This window comes from Bactrocera tryoni, chromosome 3 (assembly GCF_016617805.1).
Source record: "Bactrocera tryoni isolate S06 chromosome 3, CSIRO_BtryS06_freeze2, whole genome shotgun sequence".
NCBI classification, from domain to species: domain Eukaryota; kingdom Metazoa; phylum Arthropoda; class Insecta; order Diptera; family Tephritidae; genus Bactrocera; species Bactrocera tryoni.
In genome coordinates this window covers 42,921,006-42,940,783 of record NC_052501.1, presented here as the reverse complement: position 1 = coordinate 42,940,783, position 19,778 = coordinate 42,921,006, and the positions used below count along the sequence as shown (strand labels likewise).

Genomic DNA, 19,778 nt, shown 5'->3' with positions numbered 1-19,778 from the left:
GAGTGACCCTGAATCACTGGTCATCGAGATCTCATGATTTGATTCCAACTGGCTTTTTTGCGGCATTGTTTGAAATGGAAAATTTATTATACAGCAAAAATACAGTTGTTTTGTTGGAGATGTTAGCAGGTAGACAGTGGCTACGCTGGCTAGGTCATGTTGTCCGAATGGACGAAAACACTCCAGCTCTGAAACTATTCGACGCAGTACCCGCCGGAGGAAGCAGAGGAAGCCGAAGACCTCCACTCCGTTGGAAAGACCAGGTGGAGAGGGACCTAGCTTTGCTTGGATTATCCAATTGGCGCCACATAGCGAAAAGAAGAAACGACTGGGGCGCTGTTGTTAACTCGGCTATAATCGAGTTAGCGGTGTCTACGCCAGTAAAGAAGAAGTAGGTGATCTCGTATAAGATATAACATGCGTCTTCGATTCGCCACTTACATATGAAAGCAACAACATTTATGTATATCTACTTGAGTTCGATACAAGAGATTGCGTGTTACCTCATTGAAATTGAATGACGCAATTCTATTCTATCTCTTTTTATTTTATCTTGGTTATTTGTTCGATTGGCCACTCTCCAAATTTTGTTGAATTAATTTTTCTGTAGTTAGTTTAAAATAACTTGCTCGTAATGACGCTCATGCAAAAGTATATGAAGCAAAGCTTATAATCTCTGACTTCTAAGCCATTATATGTATCATCACCACCTCATCATACCTGATTCATGCACAAGTCATATTAGCGACAAAGAAAAATAAAGAATGTGTCCTCTACTATTCAAATTGGCTGACTTCACTCATGCGCTGGAATGTTTGGTATGTTGTTGTATTACCCCCGCACCTCATGCCTTGCAATTGGCAGTTGTTACGCTTAATACCGCCCGCACATTGTTTTTATTATTCTGCTGCTTTCTTAAATAATACTTGTTGTCGAATGTTTGCGAGGGATTTTCTTTACGGTGAAAAACAAGAAATTTTTTATGTTCCGTTGCACAAAAGTAAACGTGTTGTCTAGTCGGACATACTCCATGCCCCAAACATTCTTCTCACATATTTATAAGAAAATATTTTTGGACTTTTCTTCTGGGAATCACTTTGCTATTTTTATAAGCCTACTTAGGTCATGCCATGTTGCTTCAGGTATTTAGCTAAATATTCTACGTAAGACTGCTTACGCCTCCATTTGATTTTTTAATTAGTGTAATAAGCGCAAATCTATTTTCGGCCGGCGATTTCATGCTCAATTATGTATGTATGTATGTATTGGCAGCTAAAATTGACGGAATGATTAAGACGCAGACACACGCAGAGAGAAAAATAAGAAGATTGTTTTGATATTAAAAAACATAAATTTCTCATTAGTTTGATTGAAACCAATTGCTGGAAGTTTTATTCGCGAATTCTGGGAAACAAAATATGCTGATAAAGCGTAACATTTGGGCGTTTGTTTTCATTTTGCTACCATTTATCTTTTTTTTGTGGATCAGCTTCTTTAATTGAAGCATTTCGTAAAGTGACACACCTTTTTTGAATGTGCTTGAATTTTATTCAACGCAAGCAGTTGCCATGGACCTGTACGAAAAGGGGTTACAATAAAAAACGGATGCAGCGTTTCACAAACTTAGCCAGGGGTGGTCAGCTGGTAGTTCAATTAGTAACATTTAGAAACAACTTCACTGTGAATCTCCTACAAAACTAACACCACATTTATGGAGTTGGTCTTCTCAGGTATTCCTACAAGTTTAAAGAGAAGCTTGAAGATTTTCACTCTGATGGGGACCAAATTTATTCAAGTTTAATGTAAGCTCAGTTCAATATCATATCTTATCGATTAAGAAATGATAACAACCACATATTGACTCCACTTTACATCCTGTATAGGTTACTATATTAAGTTTGCCACGAAATTTGTAATACACAGAAGCAACCGTCGAATACCTTGTAAAATATACATGTACGTATGTATATGTATAAATGATAAGCGTGATGACCTGAGTCGATTTAGCCAGTCTGCCTGTCCTCAATATTGTCCCCACTTCCGGAGAAAGTTTGGGGTGAGGTGGACAGGGATACAGAAATAAGTATCTATGCGAATGGATCCAAACTAGATAAACGATAGGGAGGTGGTGTCTTTCTAAGCGGAGATTATATATTTATTATTATATATTTCTAGATACGGATCATCGAAACTGGTGAAATAATGCCTTGATCTTTTAATGGATGTAACGACATAATTCACGATAAATCTGGAAAGGGTTCTTGTACATAGTGATATCCCTATTAACTGTGAAACAGATGATTTATGGCTTGATGGCTGCAAATATAAAACTATTTGTATTAATGAACTTTATGAGTAGAATAGGGTAGCAGAGGAGATATAATAGAGTGAGAGAATTTTAGTCCCGCTGGTTTCACAATGGACCTCCTAAAGGCCTAGGTGTGTCGTCAGACGCTACTAACCATATCTGTCTGGCCGATCCGCCAGTCTGTATATACACAAACTAGTCCCGCAGTGTTTGAGGTATCGATCAGAAATTTTCCAAAAGCCCTTTTCTCCTCGAAAATCTGCTCATTCGTCGGAACCGATGTCGGCGAACTATAGCTTTTAGCTGCCATACAAACTGACCGATCTAAAGTAAGGTCTTGTATGTTCGGTGCCGCTGAAGTTAACATTTTTCTTGATTTTATCAGTTTTTTGGTTAAATTGAAGTGCTATGGTTGTAAAATGTGATCCATTTCGGGATTCCCTACTTTTACTACTACTTACACTTTACATAACCCCGCGGGAAATAGTCTAACGGTGTGATATCACACGATCTTGGTGACCAATCGACCGGCCAAAAACGTAAAATTATCTGCTCACTGAAGTTTCTCTGAATAAATCAAATAGTCGGTTATTATGGCGCGATAATAGTCGCCATTGACGGTTACGTTCTCACCTGCATCATTTTTGAATAAATATGGACCGATGATTCCATTGGCCCACAAACCGCACCAAACCTTTGTTTTTTCTGGATGAAATGGCAGCTCTTGAATCTCCTCAGGTTGCTTTTCGTTCCAAATGCGGCAATTTTGTTTGTTTACAAACCTATTGAGTCAGAAATGGGTCTCATCGCTGAACAAAATTTGGCTCGAAAACGTCGGATCTTCTTGAAACTTTTCAAGAACCCATAGAGCGAAGCGATGTCGCTAGGGAAAGGCTATTCAAAAAAGTAGCTCAACTTGGATCACCCGTTATAATATGGTGGTCGCATAGTAGACTCTGTAAAGTGCGAGACTTTCACCTAGAGGGTCGTGGTTTCGAATTCCTTAAAAAACTCTGCCAGTACCAGTTTAAGCCGAAGTCTTAAAACGATCTCGATAATTCTATTTGGTTTTAAATCAAAGCCAAATTTAATCCTAATCAATATGTGAAACCGCACGTGGTGTAGAGCTAGCATTTTTCTTACTGATGTAAAAAAGTTTAAATGTGCCTACATAAGTATGTATGTATGTAATTTTATAGCATACCCACTTTGGCAGCTCGTAACTGCTTCCTTGTGCTTGCGGCACTTGAGCGTTTTGCTACTGGTGAGACGTTGCGGTTTGGTTGGGACCACAATGACGTGTTTTTATTATTATTTTTGTTACTGTTGTTGTTTTAATCGCCATTACTACATATTTATTATTATTTACAACTTGTTGTTGTTGTTGCGATTGCTATTAATTTAATGCGCGTGCATTGTTGGATCAATTGTAAAAGAGCCGCGAGCAACAACAACGAATATCGTATTGTTATTATTGTTGTTTTGATAGTTGTATGCTATTGCGGTTCTAGTTTGACTGCCGCCGCCCACCACACAACGCCCGATTGCGGTATGCGAATGCTCAAACACACAAACTTTTATCGACGCATTCGGTTGTAGATATGTATGCATGTTTGTGCAAATGTATTGCTTGCGTTCTCTGCGCTATAGGTATGTATGTATGTAAACAATTTCAATTATTCCTCCGATTATTATTTTTACTTACAACCAAACGTATGTATCTTTGTTTGTGCATGTGTGTTCTTGTTTTTGCCATTTTCCATTGTTTATTTTTTCGATAGGAAAATTTATGTAAAGAAAATCCAGAAGTAGGCGAACTGCGACCAACCAACGGCGTACGTCAGCCCCAAAACGTCAGCAGCGGCGGTCGCCTCAATGAATGGACGCACTGGCTGGCGGCTACGGCATTTGGCGGAGGCGTACATTACGTACGCTTTTATTCGCTTTGCGGTTATGCTATGCTCAATGCGGCCACTGTATGTGTGTGTATGTATGTGTTTGTGGTGTTGCTGCGGTTGCCACCAAAATTCGCTGCGCCACCTGCCCCACTGAGGACGTACATACATATGTATCCATACTTAAGTATATATGTATGTACTTATGTACATATATCCAGTTGTTTGTACATATGTATATAGTATGTATGTATGTGGCCAGCGCCGCCTGCAAATATCGAAACATTTTATTGTTGCCAATAATTTTCGCTCCAACGCCGTTTAGTTGGCTTTTGTTTTCATAATCGTACGCTTCTTTCAATTCGTGTCGGTGCATAATTTTTTCTAATTTTTTCTCCAACTTGCGCTTTGCGGCAACGCATTGTGTACCGTTTGCGTGCTCGTGGTGGCCTTACTTTGGCATCGCTTATATGGACTAAAGTACCGAGCGTATTAATTACGCTAGAAATTGGCAGTTTGCATAAAATATAGAAAAAAACGCTGCGCGTATAAAATTGTAAGTCGTACACTTGGCGCTATTAACCGGTACAGTAATTGTTATTGCTGTTGTTGTGCGTTGTGTAAGCTCTTGAATGAATTCCTGCACGCAGGCGCTTATGCTGACGCGTCAGTATTTTTCTTCCACAAAACGCTTTGTAATTTAGCTGTCACATTCTATCAGCTTTGTTGTTGTCTTTGCTGCATGAAGCGCGGGGAGTACTGGAATTATACGCGTAATATCAATCAGTTGTGGAGCTGCCGGAGATCGCGCCGGGATACTTGTAGTCTTGTTCTTTCTGATGCCAAAAAGTTTGTGAAGTTGATTTTTGTGTTGCTTCTTCTTGAAGATGGTTATGGTTGTGCATTCAGATCGATTAATATGTGAATTGTAATAAGTATATGTAGCAATTAGCTAATCTGACTTTACCTGTTGTTTCCCAAAGCTGTGAAAATTATGAGATCAATTCTGCATCTAACCTCCTTCAAATCACAAACTCAAAGAGACATTAAAGGGGGAGTAGAGCTAATTCGCGTAAAACAAGAGCCATTTTTATGATATTTGTTATGAAACAGTTAAAATCTATTTTATTAATTTTTTTTATTTTTAATTTTTTTATTTTGTTTTATTGTTTTATTAAATTTTTTAACTTTAATTTTTTTAATTTTTTATTTTTATTTATTTTTGATAGCTTGATTTTTGTAGAATATTCTGCTAAATTTTCATAAAGAAATTAAAAAAATGCCTGCAGCCACAATTACTCTAAAGCGGCTTGATAAAAGTTAAATTACGGTGCCCCTCATAACTCTGTGCTGGATCCTAACCAAAAAAATCAAAATTATGTTGTTAGATAATCGCTTTGCCTAGTTAACGCTGGGTGGTTTTCCGAAATTTAAATCTTTTTCAATTTTTAAGAATGCTTTGACAGGAAAAAACGCGATTTTTTGTGAAAAATTCCACTAGATTGTTATTGTAAAATGAAAAATGGTAACAAAAAAACAACTCTCCAGTAAAATTAAGACACCACGTTCATTAAGGGCTTATATGGGTTTCCTCGAGTTAAAAAACAGCCTCTATTCAAAAACTTTTTTTCTTATATAAAAAATAAATTCTAAAATTTTTGGAAACAAATATTTTAAACTCGGCCATTGCGACGCCATTTCCGGTGACCCCTCGGAAAAAAATGCACCCGCGTTGGCAGGATAACTCCTTACAAAATCATCTAAAGTGAAAAATATGCGTTTTAGTGAAAACCTTAACTTAGAACTAGGACGAAGGAAAAATAACTGAAAATTGGTTTTTTGGCAGACATTTTTACAAAAAAAAAATGAAAATTTGGCGACATTTTTTCAAATAGTTGTAATCGAAAAATATACGTCCAAGTCTTTAAGAATTGTATTTCAAAGGCTTTCTTCATGTCACTTAACATAGCTAGTCTCGATATCCTCGATAGATGTTTCTCCGAAACTATTACTTGGATCAACTTGAAAATTTAGGACGAATTTAATAAGACAATAAAAACTTTTTTCGATTAGATTTTTCGAAACCCCTTACCCATGTAATACCTTAAAATATAATAGCCAAAAAAAGATCGAAAAAAATTTAAAAACCCTACTCCCTCTTAAAAGAGTTTTTAAACATTTATGCGAGTGTTCTGGGAATGCAAATCAAAAATTTAAATTATAATTTCAAGTCCATTGTAGTGCTATTTAGGGAAAAGTGCACAGACACTACAGCCAAAGTTAGTCTTATTAAGTGCCTTAAGTATTGGAAAAATTAGTCCCAACGTGGATTATTTTTCGTTTTTGACTTTTTTTTTGGATATCCAACAGAATTTTATTGTCAAAAAGAGTCAAAGTCATCGCTCAACATACCATACACATCGTTATAATTAAGGCACTAAAAGCATATAGTATCCAACCAGCTCGATTTTTTCACGTTTTGGATCGAAATACATATTTACATGCATACATATATGTATGTAGATATTTCTATTCAAGGCTTTTTTTATTTTAATTTTAAGATTTCTAGCCCACACTTCACATTTGATAAAAACCAAGTCAGCAAAATTCTTTCCTCCTATGGCTTGGTAATTTTCTGTTAGTTGAGTAGGCTGAAGACCTGTAAAGCTTGCAAGTGTTCCTATACAATCTTTCATAAGAAACTCCAGCGATATCAGCGAAACTAAGAGAGGCCAATTAAAAAGTTTTCAAAAACTCACTTCCTTCGAACTTTTAAAATGTAACGGACTGTGAACTATTATCTAATACCTACTGTTCAAGGAGAGGAAATTAATAGAAAGAACTACTAAAATCGATGGAACCAAGAGTTTTGTGTTTCGACTGATGGATTATTCATATACATGACTATCATTGAGTAAAACACAAGTGTATTAAACCATTTCCGTTGCCAATTTAAAAGAAAGTCTGACCACAGTCGTCTTAGTTGAAGCGACAGTTGCTTAAAACGCGGTTTCGTCTAGATTAAACTGATTTATTGAGCTGAAGCGTCATCATAAGGGTATCACATTTTAATGAAGTCTTAACTCAAATTATGATACCAAGAGAACATCTTCACCGTCTAAGTTTTACTTCTTTTCTAAATTCTAGACCAAAAAGAAGTGGATATTTTTAAGTAATAAATGAAGTACAGATGGTGAATATTTAGCTCTAAAAAACTTCGCAAACTGAAATAGCTGGTTGTATTGTTAAATGGAGGTAGATCCACAGTTGTCTCAGGCGCGAGATTGCAAAACCTGTTGTTGGAGGCTGTAAACATCCAGAAAGGAATAACCCATATCCAAAACCAAAATTCAATTGATAGGTATGGTTATAGCCATGGCGTTATGGTAGGGCACCATCAAGTGGAAACAGAGTTGGTTCGATCAGCTGTTTTATATGGTTATAGTCATGAATACTGTTAAAATCATCATCGCCTTTTCCCTTTTCCCTTTCATAGTGTCGAAATTTGTGTTTAATATTTTAAAGATTGATCTCCAATCTGTTCAGTACGGAACCCACTCTTAACTCAAAGATCCATTCATTTAATATAATATGCGCATTACTTTTCCAACTTATTGTATCATCGCAATTTTGAATTATGTCTGTAGTCCGTTTTACCGTTAATTTATATTCAAAGCCTACCGCCTATTAGTTTGGCGACTGTGGTTGCGTACGTGCAGCGTCAGTGGCCCGATCGCCGTTAGGACGCGCCACTGCCGGACTACCTGCATATAAGCTAACATACATACATACATACATATACGAGTACTATATGTATGTTTGTACATATATAAAATATGAAGCTTATATGTTTATTTGGTTGTCCAGTTGTAGATTTTATCTGCCATTTATTGTATTCGTAATGGACTTTACTCATTTGCAAAGCTTGCCATGTGTGCTTATTTATATTCTCCCTTCCTTCGGACGCTTTTTGTATGCAATGTGTGCCAAGTCTGCGGTCTTCAAAATGCATTATTATTTATTACATAATTAGTTTGCTTTTGAAAATATTATCTCTAACGAAATGCGTTGCAAACGTGTGTGTATGTAGGTAAGCTTTTGTAATCGTTTACTCATACAAGGTATATTCTGCGCTTCAAGGCGTGGCAGAATTTTTTTGGAATATGATTTGTGTGCTCTGATTTCGACACATTACACGGTTATTCTTCTAATTTAAGTTTACAATGAAAGATCTGCATGGTTTTGTAGAATAAGAACATTAGGGTGGTTCTTATAAATAATAAATTTACTGTTGTGAAGTTAGGAAATCCTGTGTGAAAGCATGTATAAATATTTCTACTAGTTTTTAGCACCACCCTAATGCACATATGCATCGTTTGCAGTGGTTCTCGTGCTATAAATTTTTGTTACGCTGCTTGCCACATTCGCCTTAGGTACCCAGTTGGACTCAATGTTTTCCATTATACATCACATACATAGCTGCAAGTATCTTCGCAAATTCATTTGTTGGCAGCTTCACTGGAATTATCGGGAGAAATCTTAATTGAAACTAATTAGTTCGGTCGCGTTTACTTCTTCCTTTTCAGGGTATGCTATTTTTTTGTCTCGACTTTCGCTTTAATTGGTTGCTTTTTCTAAACGCTTTCCATTTTCGGCTGATGAGTGCATACATCTTGAAGTGTGTGTCTTGGGTGTGTCACATGGTATCTGCATACAACAAAATTCCATAAATAACCCAACCCAACCCATTAATTTATCAACTTTTATTGCTGGGGACCTCAATGAATTCATGGAATTTTATTGCACAGTACATCATGAATAAGTTTAACGGTTGCGCTCGAAAGTAATTTAAATGAATATATTCTTGAAGACATTTTTATGCATTAATTTTCAGGTTCTTGGTATAACATACATATTAATTGATCACAAAAAATTTCATAAAATATGACGCGTTCAATGGACTCCATAAATAAAATTAAAATACACGCGAATTGTGAATAAAATATATTAATCTTTTTTTGTTGTCTTCAAACTCATAAGTTAATGCAGCTTCTAATAATTCAACTATATCACAGCTCTTCTAACCTTCATAAGTTTGATTGTCACTACAATATAATTATACATTTTCCAGAAAATATATAAAATTAACTTAATACAGACTGCTCTCAGCTCGATACATTTATTGGCATTCTTTCTGCGAAGACACTCCTTTAAAATTAAAAATAGCAAATAATACCAGAGCGATAAATAGTAATTTATTTTAATTCAGAACTTAAAGCTCTACATCCAATAAAATTTTCTGCATTTTTTTAAAGGCTTTTGCGAAACCGGAAGGTTTTTCATGTTCTGAGTTCGTAGTGATCCGATTTTATGATAAAGTGATGAAACCTAATATAATTCTAATTCAAGAACTTTGCCTCAAAACTCTGGTTTGATTTTGGTTTTGAAATAAGTTTTCTTATCTATAAACCAGCATTAGCGAAAATGGAGTGGACGTCGATGGCCGCGGCTATGTCTCAGATGGTCCATCCGTTGAGTCCAATTTTCGATGACTCATTCGTGCATTTCGACTAGTAACCGGCGAATAACCGCGTGATGTTTTGCTCCAAGGCCTGAATAGAAACGGGATTGGCCGCATAACTTTACATATCCCAACAGGAAAAAGGCTAACGAAGTGATATAACACGATCTTGGTGGTCAATCGACTGGCCTAAAACGTTAACTTATCTGCTCACCGAAGCGTTCACTCAATAAATTTATCGATTGCTGCGATGTGTAGGAAGTGGCGCCATCTTATTGAAACCAAATGTCGCCGAGATCACGAGCTTCAATTTCAGACATCAAATAGTCGGTTATCATGGCGCGATAACGGTTGCCATTGACGGCCACGTTCTCACCAGCATCATTTTTGAAAAAATATAGACCGATGATTCCACCGGTCCACAAACGACACCAAACCGTTGTTTTTTTTCTGGATTAAATGGAAGCTCTTGAATCTCTTCAGGTTGCTCTTTGTCCCAAATGCTGCCATTTGCCTTTTTTACATATCCATTGAGCTGGGAATGGGTTTCATCGCTGAACAAAATTTGGCTCGAAAACGTCGGATCTCTTTGTAACTTTTCAAGAGTCCATAGATCGAAGCGTATTTTGTACGCTTTCGATTTAAGATGTGGACGTAAAATATGCCAAGTCGTTCCTTATGTCAACCCAAGTTGCTGAGAACGGCGCCGAACCGACCCTTCATCATCTCTCAGGTACGGCTGCTATATTTTCTTCAGTGCGTGCTGGACGTGGTCTATTCGGTCGAATATTATTCAATAATGAATGCTGGTGATGGTGTTGCGAATAGTACGCTCAGTAAGCCGATTATATTGACCATGTTGTAATTCGTAGTCAATAAAACACGAGGACCACATATTTCAAGTCCTATAATATCTCGCTTCTAGCCAATAAAGGAAATACCATCAAATGTAGGCTACGAAGTTAGCATCATCAATACTAAATACTGGTATTTTCGAAGCAATGAAATCCTTATGTCTTATCAAAACAAAATATTTTCGAAATTTTCGTTTACAAAATAATGTTTTCTTTCGAGTTTGTAGACCTCTTCACACAAATTATTAATTGACCTATCAGGAAAATACCACGCTTTCAACACTTGTCTGATAATTCATTTACGGCTTTCCGCCCTGCCAGGGCCTCTTTCCTGTCGGTGCTGAATCATTTCAACGCCTTCCTTTGAAGTTCAACGACTATTAGCGACGACCTACACTCGAAATCTCGAAATAATTCAGTAGGCATGGTATGTGCGCGCGTTCGAGATTATCTGTGAACTTAATTCGCAGTATCGTTTAAATAAATATAGACACCTCCTCGGCAGCACATTTCAATTGCGAGTCCATTTTCGACACTTGCTTTGTGGATGTTTCCTGTTTTCGCTCTAAATACGCAATTGAATTTCCACAACAGCCAACCAACAAAAGCGTAATAAGGAATGTGTCTTGTGAGAGCATTCTGGCCCACAATAAAAACACTGACCCGGTTGAACGTGCCGCTGGGCGCGTCTGCATCTGCTCGTAGATTCGTGCAGAGTGTGTGTGGTCATGCCAGTCTGTTCAGCGTGGCTGTGTTAGGTGACTTGCTGCACATCCAGCCGTTCGAGTGCATTTACTATTTCGACTTTATATTTCTTCGCTGTCAGTTATAGCCGTGTTTTGCCTTGTGGTCCATTGTCACTTCATACATACATACTTATGTATGTATGCATGTTTTTGTTGTTGGTTTTTTATACTCTCCCAACAAAGTTACTAAGGAGAGTATTATAGTTTTGTTCACATAACGGTTGTTTGTAAGTCCTAAAACTAAAAGTGTCAGATATAGGGTTATATATACCAAAGTGATCAGGGTGACGAGTAGAGTTGAAATCCGGATGTCTGTCTGTCCGTCCGTCCGTGCAAGCTGTAACTTGAGTAAAAATTAAGATATCATGATGAAACTTGGTGCACGTATTCCTTGGCTCCATAAGAAGGTTAAGTTCGAAGATGGGCAAAATCAGCTTACTGCCACGCCCACAAAATGGCGGAAACCGAAAACCTATAAAGTGTCATAACTAACCCATAAATAAAGATATTAAAGTGAAATTAGGCACAAGGGATCGCATTAGGGAGGGACATATCTGGACGTAATTTGTTTGGAAAAGTGGTCGTGGCCCCGCCCCTTACTAAGTTTTTTGTACATATCTCGGAAACTACTATAGCTATGTCAACCGAACTCTATAGAGTCGTTTCCTTCAGGCATTTCCATATACAGTTCAAAAATGGAAGAAATCGGATAATAACCACGCCCACCTCTCATACATAGGTTATGTTGAAAATCACTAAAAGTGCGTTAACCGACTAACAAAAAACGTTAGAAACACTAAATTTTACGGAAGAAATGGCAGAAGGAAGTTGCATCCAGACCTTTTTTAAAAATTTAAAGTGGGCGTGGCCTCGCCCACTTATGGACCAAAAACCATATCTCAGAACTACTAGACCGATTTCAACGAAATTCGGTATATAATATTTTCTTAACACCCTGATGACATGAACGAAATATGGGTGAAATCGGTTCACAACCACGCCTTCTTCCAATATAACGCTATTTTGAATTCCATCTGATGCCTTCTCTGTATAATACGTGTATGTATACATTAGGAATCAACGATGATAGCGGAATAAAACTTTACAAAATTACGGTATTTGAAAAATATGTAAATGACGTATAATGAAATCTCGATTATCACTTTACCATGCGAGAGTATAAAATGTTCGGTGACACCCGAACTTAGCCCTTCCTTACTTGTTTCTTTTTTGTTTTGTTTTCCACACACATTTAGCCAATTATCTGAGTAAGCATTTGCTTTCTTTGTGTTTTCTCTCGGATACCGCGCTTTTATTTGGTTTTCTTCTTTGTCGTGTATCCTCCTCTTCGATGTGGTGGGCGACCGGCTGGCGTCAGGCGCTTTTCCTGGTCTTTTCCTCGCCAACAGGAGACTATCAATGCGCTTGCTACTTGAACAACGTGTTTTTCTGGTTGCGTTTGGAGAATGTTTTGTTGTTGTCGCCGGTTTGTTTGCAATTGCATTGCGTCCGTGTGTCATATTTACGCTGACTTAACGGTGAAAAAAGGTGTAAAAAGTGCAATGCGACAGTAATTCTATGCGAATGAGTAAAATAGCTTAAGTGGGCTTAAGAGGATATTCTAGTCTAGAGGCCCGAATTTCGACCGTTTTTTAGCAGTTAATGAAAAGCATTTGATATTTTTATTATAATTTTTTTTATATTTGAATATTCAAATATTGATTTTTGCATCCTTGAAGTAGAGGGAAAAAAGGCCGTGTCGCTATGATTTCTCTTGTGGTCATCTGAAAAATAAAACAATGATGGATTCTTGTGAGTCGCTCTTTCAAAAAGCCGCAAAACTGAAAAAAAATCATAAAATGGGGATCGTTTTTTCCACTTTTTTTTAACTTTGCTGAGTTTTTTAAAAGTATTATGAATATAAATTTTCCAGTTTTTCAAAGTAAATTCTGTTTAAGGTTTCTGTTCCGGCCGAACCCAAATGCACGCCAGCTCAGCAACAAAAGTGCTAAAACTGTGAAAGTACATTCGCTGCCATTATGTATGAAACACTTTTGCATCGCCACCATGGGCACGCTTGCAGAAGTCCAGACACTGAACCCTGTTTTCGACGGTTCTCAAGCATAAATCGGCCGATACTGTTGCAATTTCACGTTCGATATTCGTGCGAAGTTCATCAATCGTCGCTGGCTTGTTGGCATAGACCATAGACTTGACGTAACCCTACAGGAAATAATCGTAACAGCGTCAAATCGCACGACCGATTCGGCCAATTGACTGGGTCATTTCGTGAGATAACACGTTCACCAAACCTGGCTTTCAATAAATCGATTGTGACATTCGCTGTATGACTTGTGGCGCCGTCTTGTTGGAACCACATATTGTCCAAGTCCATATGATCCAATTCGGGCCCAAAACATTCGGTTATCATTCAGCGGTAGCGATTCCCATTGATAGTAACGCGCCGGTCTTGATCATCACGGAAAAAGGACGGCCTAATGACGCCGCCGGGCCATAAACTGCATCAAACCGTATTTTTTCAGGATGCAATGGTGACTCATGGATTGCTGCCTGACCAATAACGGATATTTTGCTTACTGACGAAGCCATACAGCCAGAAATATTCTCGACCCTACGGGCACTTCTTTGTCTCACTGCCACTGGAACATTTTGTACTGTGCCTGTGGATTCAAATTTTTCCACTCGACGCTCATTTGTTGATTTGACAAGACAATTATACGACCATAAATTGGACGTAGCGCTTTTAAAGTTGAGGCCACTGCCTCCGAAATTCGGTAGTAATTTTTAATAATTCCAACTCGTTGTTGGATCGTTATCTTTCCATGATGAAATGGCTAACCTTACTGAAGAGAAATGTCAAAAGAGCGGGAAAAAATATGGCGTCGTTTTGAAAAAACCGGTTAGCTACATACCTCTGAAAATAATTAGCGTTTTGAAAAATCCTCTTGTAGGCATAATCTCGAATATTTATCGAATAGACTGGAATAAATTGACCATATTATTTAAAATTGTCAAAATTTTCTCAAGTTGACTTAAGTCACTTTAAGAAATTGTCAAAAAATTGATCAGCGAAGCCAACACTCATGTCACAACACAATTTTCGAGCAACCAACAGCTTGCTGCACAACAACGAGCTTTACCACATAAATTGTAAAATTGCGAAAAATCGGAAGTGGCAAGTTCACTGCACGCCACTATAAATTCTCTTGCGTTTTTCAGCGTTAAAACAGTAAATTAAATAAAAATGTGTATTTAACGCTTGCCAAATATGCATTTGGAATTTTCGTGGGCGTAGTTTCTTGTACTTGTCGTCTGTTGTTCTTTTCGTTCACCTTGAAATTACGTTTCTTTCTCTACACTTGCACCCTCCTCCACTTCTTCATGCATATATGTATATTGCAACCCTGTCATGTTTTCTTTTCTCTTTTATGTATTTATGTATTTTTTTTCTTGCTTTTCGCAGCTGCTGATTGGCACATTTGGTTTTTCTTGGCTAGACTGTTTGTTTTTATACGGGAAATTGTTTGCTTTTGTAATGGCCTTTGCAGTAGCAATAATTCAATTTAGCTGGTCACACATCATGTGCGTAAATATTTCAATAAATAAATATACATAACATACATATGTGCTCTCCGCTGGCACTTCACGCACTCGATTGCATGCTGTGGCAGCTGAACTACCCAGCAAGAAAATCGAAGCAGTCTGTCACATTTTTTGTTCTGGAATAGGAAAATTTGACTAAATTTTAAACAATTCGTAAATTATGAAAGTTTAAAAGTAATTTTATAATTATTTTTCGATATTAGTATTTTTAAGTTGCATTTAAGAACTTCATAAAAAGAATTTGTTGTACCCTTGTTATTAACAAAATATTGCTTTGAGTGATTGTTTTAGTCCATAGCAAAGTTCTTTATCAGTCCTTAATCAACTCATAGATCGTATTACGGAATGGCTCAAGGGAGTTTCCAAGAAGAAATATTTGCAATTCGTGCACCGTGCAAGGGGTTTGCAAGAGCAAGAGAATACCCCTAGCATGACTGATGAAATTTTGGTTCTTTGGGACGATTCTGGTAGTAACCCGTTTCGTAGCTTAAATAAGAACCGAAAGTTTTTAGTCGATCTCGAAAGTTTTAATGACGATTTTTGAAACAATTTTCCCTTAACTTTTTCAATTTAATCGCCACTAGAAGAGTTAGATATTATAACTTAAAGTAATTGGTGAAGATATTTTCTTTTTGACATTGATCCCGGTTCAAATTCTGGTCTTTTTCTTTCTTTTGGTCAAGAAAACGGTCGAAATGAACTGTAAAACTTTCATGGAAACTATAAATAAAGTATTCGCCTGTCTTCGAAGTATCTCTATCGTATCTTTGAACATTTCTTTGAACTAATCGATATGAGCATTTTTTGGAGCGATTGAGAAATTGTAAGGATCCAACGTAACAATTTTTTTCGCAATAAAATGTTCATGCAATACTGAATGTCTATAGTTTTTGCAATCTCACGATAGGTCACTTGACGATCTTACAATATCAGTTTGCGCACAGCATTAAATATTTCTAGAACAACAGCTGATTTTGGACGACCTTCACGAAACTCTTCTTGGAGTGATCTACAACCGCGAATGAATTCACCATACTATCGATAAAAACTTGTTCGAGATTTGATTCTCATTTTTGGCCGAGATGAATATTGTAAGTTACTGTAAACAACATAAATAGCGCTCATATATCAAAATATAAATGTCAAACTTTCCGATGAAGTTGTGAGTTGCCAGATTGCAACACTGGGGTTGCCAAATCCCGAAATATAAAGATAAACCTTGTTCTTGATCGAACTAGTTAGTTTAGTAGATATTTTTGCAAATGAAAATTTTTGATTTATTATTAGGAAACTTTTTAAGGGGTTACATGAGTTTTGTCGGATAAACAAGTAGCCTTTTTTTTAACAATTTTTTACCACACATCACATACACTATTAACAAAGAAATTCTAAATTTTTGGAAAAAAATATTTTAAACTCCACTATTGCGACGCCATTTCTGGTGACCAATCGGTAAACAGATGCGCCTGCTTTACAGGATCACCTAAAATGAAAAAATACGTGCTTTACTTAACATAGAACTTAGACGAAGGAAAAAAACTGAAAATCGGATTTTTGGCAGAGAGTTTTATAAAAAAATGATAGTTTCAGTTAGAATTTCTCGACATTTTTTTCAATAGTTGTCGAAAAAATCCTTCTTCCAAGTCTTTAAGAATTGTATCTCAAAGACCTGTGTAAAATTTCATGAAAATCGGTTGAGTAGCCTCGAGCGCACAAGTTCTCAAGGCTGTATATCCGACACCATTACTCGGATCAACTTGAAAATTTTGGATAATCTTCTAAAGGTATTTAAAAAATTCGATTTTTTGAAACCCGTAAACTCCTTAAACTTGTAAGCTTGATTTGGCAACTCTTGAAATGATCTACTGAGAATCGCCAATTTCAGACTGTTTTTCGTTCAGCAAGTCTTAGATATGTGAAACATGGAGACCTTCCAAAGAATATTATACAAAATATAGCCACTTATATCTACAACAAATAAGTAGACAAGCCTTATAACAGCAAATAACTGCATAACTGATTACTAAATAGCCGTCAAAAGTCAGTTGATTGTATTACAGTCATCCGACATTTCTCTTCTACTCTACATTTGCACTTCCATTATTGAATCACTAGCAAAGCATACTTGACGGCGCTCACACTCTGCTTTCGCAATCAATATTTCACGTCCGTTGCGTAAAACAAAACAGCCAACAGTTGACCGAACTGCTCGGTCAACCAAACCAACAAATGACCCATAAGCCACTTAGCAGCTGAGTGGAACATGTAACTCATACACATACATATATGTATGTATATGTAAGTAACTAACAACAACAAGTTATAGCGCAAGTGTAACTGAATCTATGCGCTGGCATGAATCACCATTTAGCGCGGTGGCGTGTTTGCAAGTTTCCCTTTTGTCTTTAATTTGAGACAGCTACCTCACTTAGTTCGCTGGAACTAGACACTGGGGAGCGGGGCGAGGGCGTCATCGTTGCCATGACGTGCAACCACTTTGCTTGGCGTTGCGTAACGACGGTCTAGTGCAGATGACGCCTATCATCATCACCCCCACCAACACCTGCATATTGTTGTGCCACCACCACCAAGGTGTCTACCACACGCTCGTGCCACTCGGTGTTGCCGTAACGCTGCTTTGGTTCGTTCCGTCTGCTTAGACAGTTTTGTTTCTATTTTTTCTTTGCTTCTTGCTTTCTGGTTGCTGAGCCGCAACAGCTAGTTTATAATTCTCGGGTTTATTTCTGTCAGGTTGCATTTCCTCAATTTGGTTGGTAGTACATTGCATATATACAGATATATATAGTATATATGTATGTATATATGTGTACATATGTATTATATGCTATATATTTCTCCTTATATTTATGTTTATAGCGCTCGATTATGTTTTTATTGTTGCGCTCCGCTTGGCTGGCAATGCGCTTTTTGCGCCCCATAAGTATGTGTTTGTGCAATAAAACGCGATCATGCAGCCCACAAGAGGCACAGTGGTACAATTTGAGCTGTATTTTCTCAGAAAAAATTTAGAATTTGTATCGGATAACAGGCAGGATAACTCCTTACAAGATCATCTAAAGTGAAAAAATGCATGTTTTTGTTAAAACCTTAACTTAGAACTTGGATGAAGGAAAGAAAAGCTGAAAATTGGATTTTTGGCAGAATTTAAAAAAAAAAAGTGAAAATTTTGCGACATTTTTTTTTGAAATAGTTGTAACCGAAGAAAAATCCTTCGACCAAGTCCTTAAGAATTGTATCTCAAAGACCTGTGTAAAGTTTTATGAAGATAGGTCTAGTAGTTCTCGAGAAATCTTCCCAACCGACTTCAAAAACACAGTTTCAAGTGAAACGCGTTTCAAAACGGCACACTTAGCCTCGCTAGCACCGAGCGCACAAGTTCTCAAGGCTGTATCTCGGAAACTATTACTCGGACCAACTTGAAAGCTTTATTTCTAGAGGTGTTGTAAAATTTAATAAGACAGTAAAAAACGATTTTTTGAAACCCGTAAACCCATGTAACCCCCTAACTTAGCGTTTCTAATTCTAGTCTTCCATATCTACATTTGTTACGGTGAATTCCTTTAAAAAGTTATAGAAATTATGGTTGAAATTTGTTATGGTATTGAAAGAGAGGGAGCGAGATTAGACTCACTTAAAAATAATAACTTGTCATTATGACTGCCAAAAATTCTTTTTTATCCATTTTTCTTTCTTCAAAAAACCAAATCTAGAAATATATACGCGTGTCTTCTGGGGATTACGCCTGATTCCTTCATGAAGCAATGTCACTGGTAATACTTCTATTGGCTCTAAATGAGTGCTAACAATGACTTATATTGAAAAATGCCAAAATCTGTATTTTTTTAACAAAAATAAGAAAAACGTTAACTTCGGCTGCACCGAAGCTAATATACTATTCATTATGCATTTCTTTTAGTAACCATGTGTTCAGTTTGTATGGCAGCTATATGCTAAAGTTAACTGATCTGAACAGTTTCTTCGGAGATTACATTATTATCTTAGATTAACCTGCGCTAACTTTTGTGAAAATACATTGTGAAATGTGAAAGTTTTTCATACAAGAACTTGATTCCGATCGTTCAGTTTGTATGGCAGCTATATGTTATAGTGGTCCGATATCGGCTGTTCCGACAAATGAGCAGCTTCTTGAAGAGAAAATGACGTTTACAAAATTTCAAAACGATATCTTAAAAACTGAAGGACTAGTTCGTATATATACAGACATACAGACGGACATGGCTAAATCGACTCAGCTCGGCATACTGATCATTTATATATATACTTCATAGGGTCTCCGATCCTTCTTTCTGGGTGTTACAAACTTCGTGACAAACTTAATATACCCTGTTCAGGGTATAAAAATATTCAAATTTTCAAAACTTACAACTGTTTGCTGCTTCGTCCGCTAAGCAGTCAGTTAACGAACCATTCAACAAAACCATGGAAGCAGCCGAGCCCAGCGCACCGTTGCCGAAAGTGCTTGGTAAACAAGTAATCAAACAGTCGGTGTTGGCTGCTACACGCCTTCTATATTTCAATTCGAAAACAAAATTCATACAATAAATGGTATGCTATATTTTCATCGCTTCCTTAAAATAAAAGAATTAACGCAGTATCGGAAAGGTAAACAAATTTTCATTGTTATTTTGCCCGAGCATTTTGTATAACAATCGCCGTTGTATTTGTAAGTTTACATTGACCGTTATTGTTAGTCGATTTGGCCACTTTTAATGGCTCGAACCGTAAATACATATGTATACATACATATGCACAAATGTACAAGTATATATATATATATATATTTACACA

General features: G+C 36.9%; 1 protein-coding gene across 3 annotated transcripts in view; it reads left to right on the top strand.

The window, feature by feature from the left end:
• The window catches only part of LOC120770875 (ras-specific guanine nucleotide-releasing factor RalGPS1), a 45,254-nt gene that overhangs the window by 11,568 nt on the left and 13,908 nt on the right, over positions 1–19,778 (top strand). The window contains exon 1 of one of the 3 annotated variants that reach the window (XM_040098509.1): positions 4,739–4,759. The exons of the other annotated variants lie outside the window; for them this stretch is intronic. The gene's annotated coding sequence lies outside the window, so the exon portion shown is untranslated. Of the gene's footprint in view, positions 1–4,738; positions 4,760–19,778 lie in introns of those variants that run through there. 3 annotated transcript variants of the gene reach the window in all.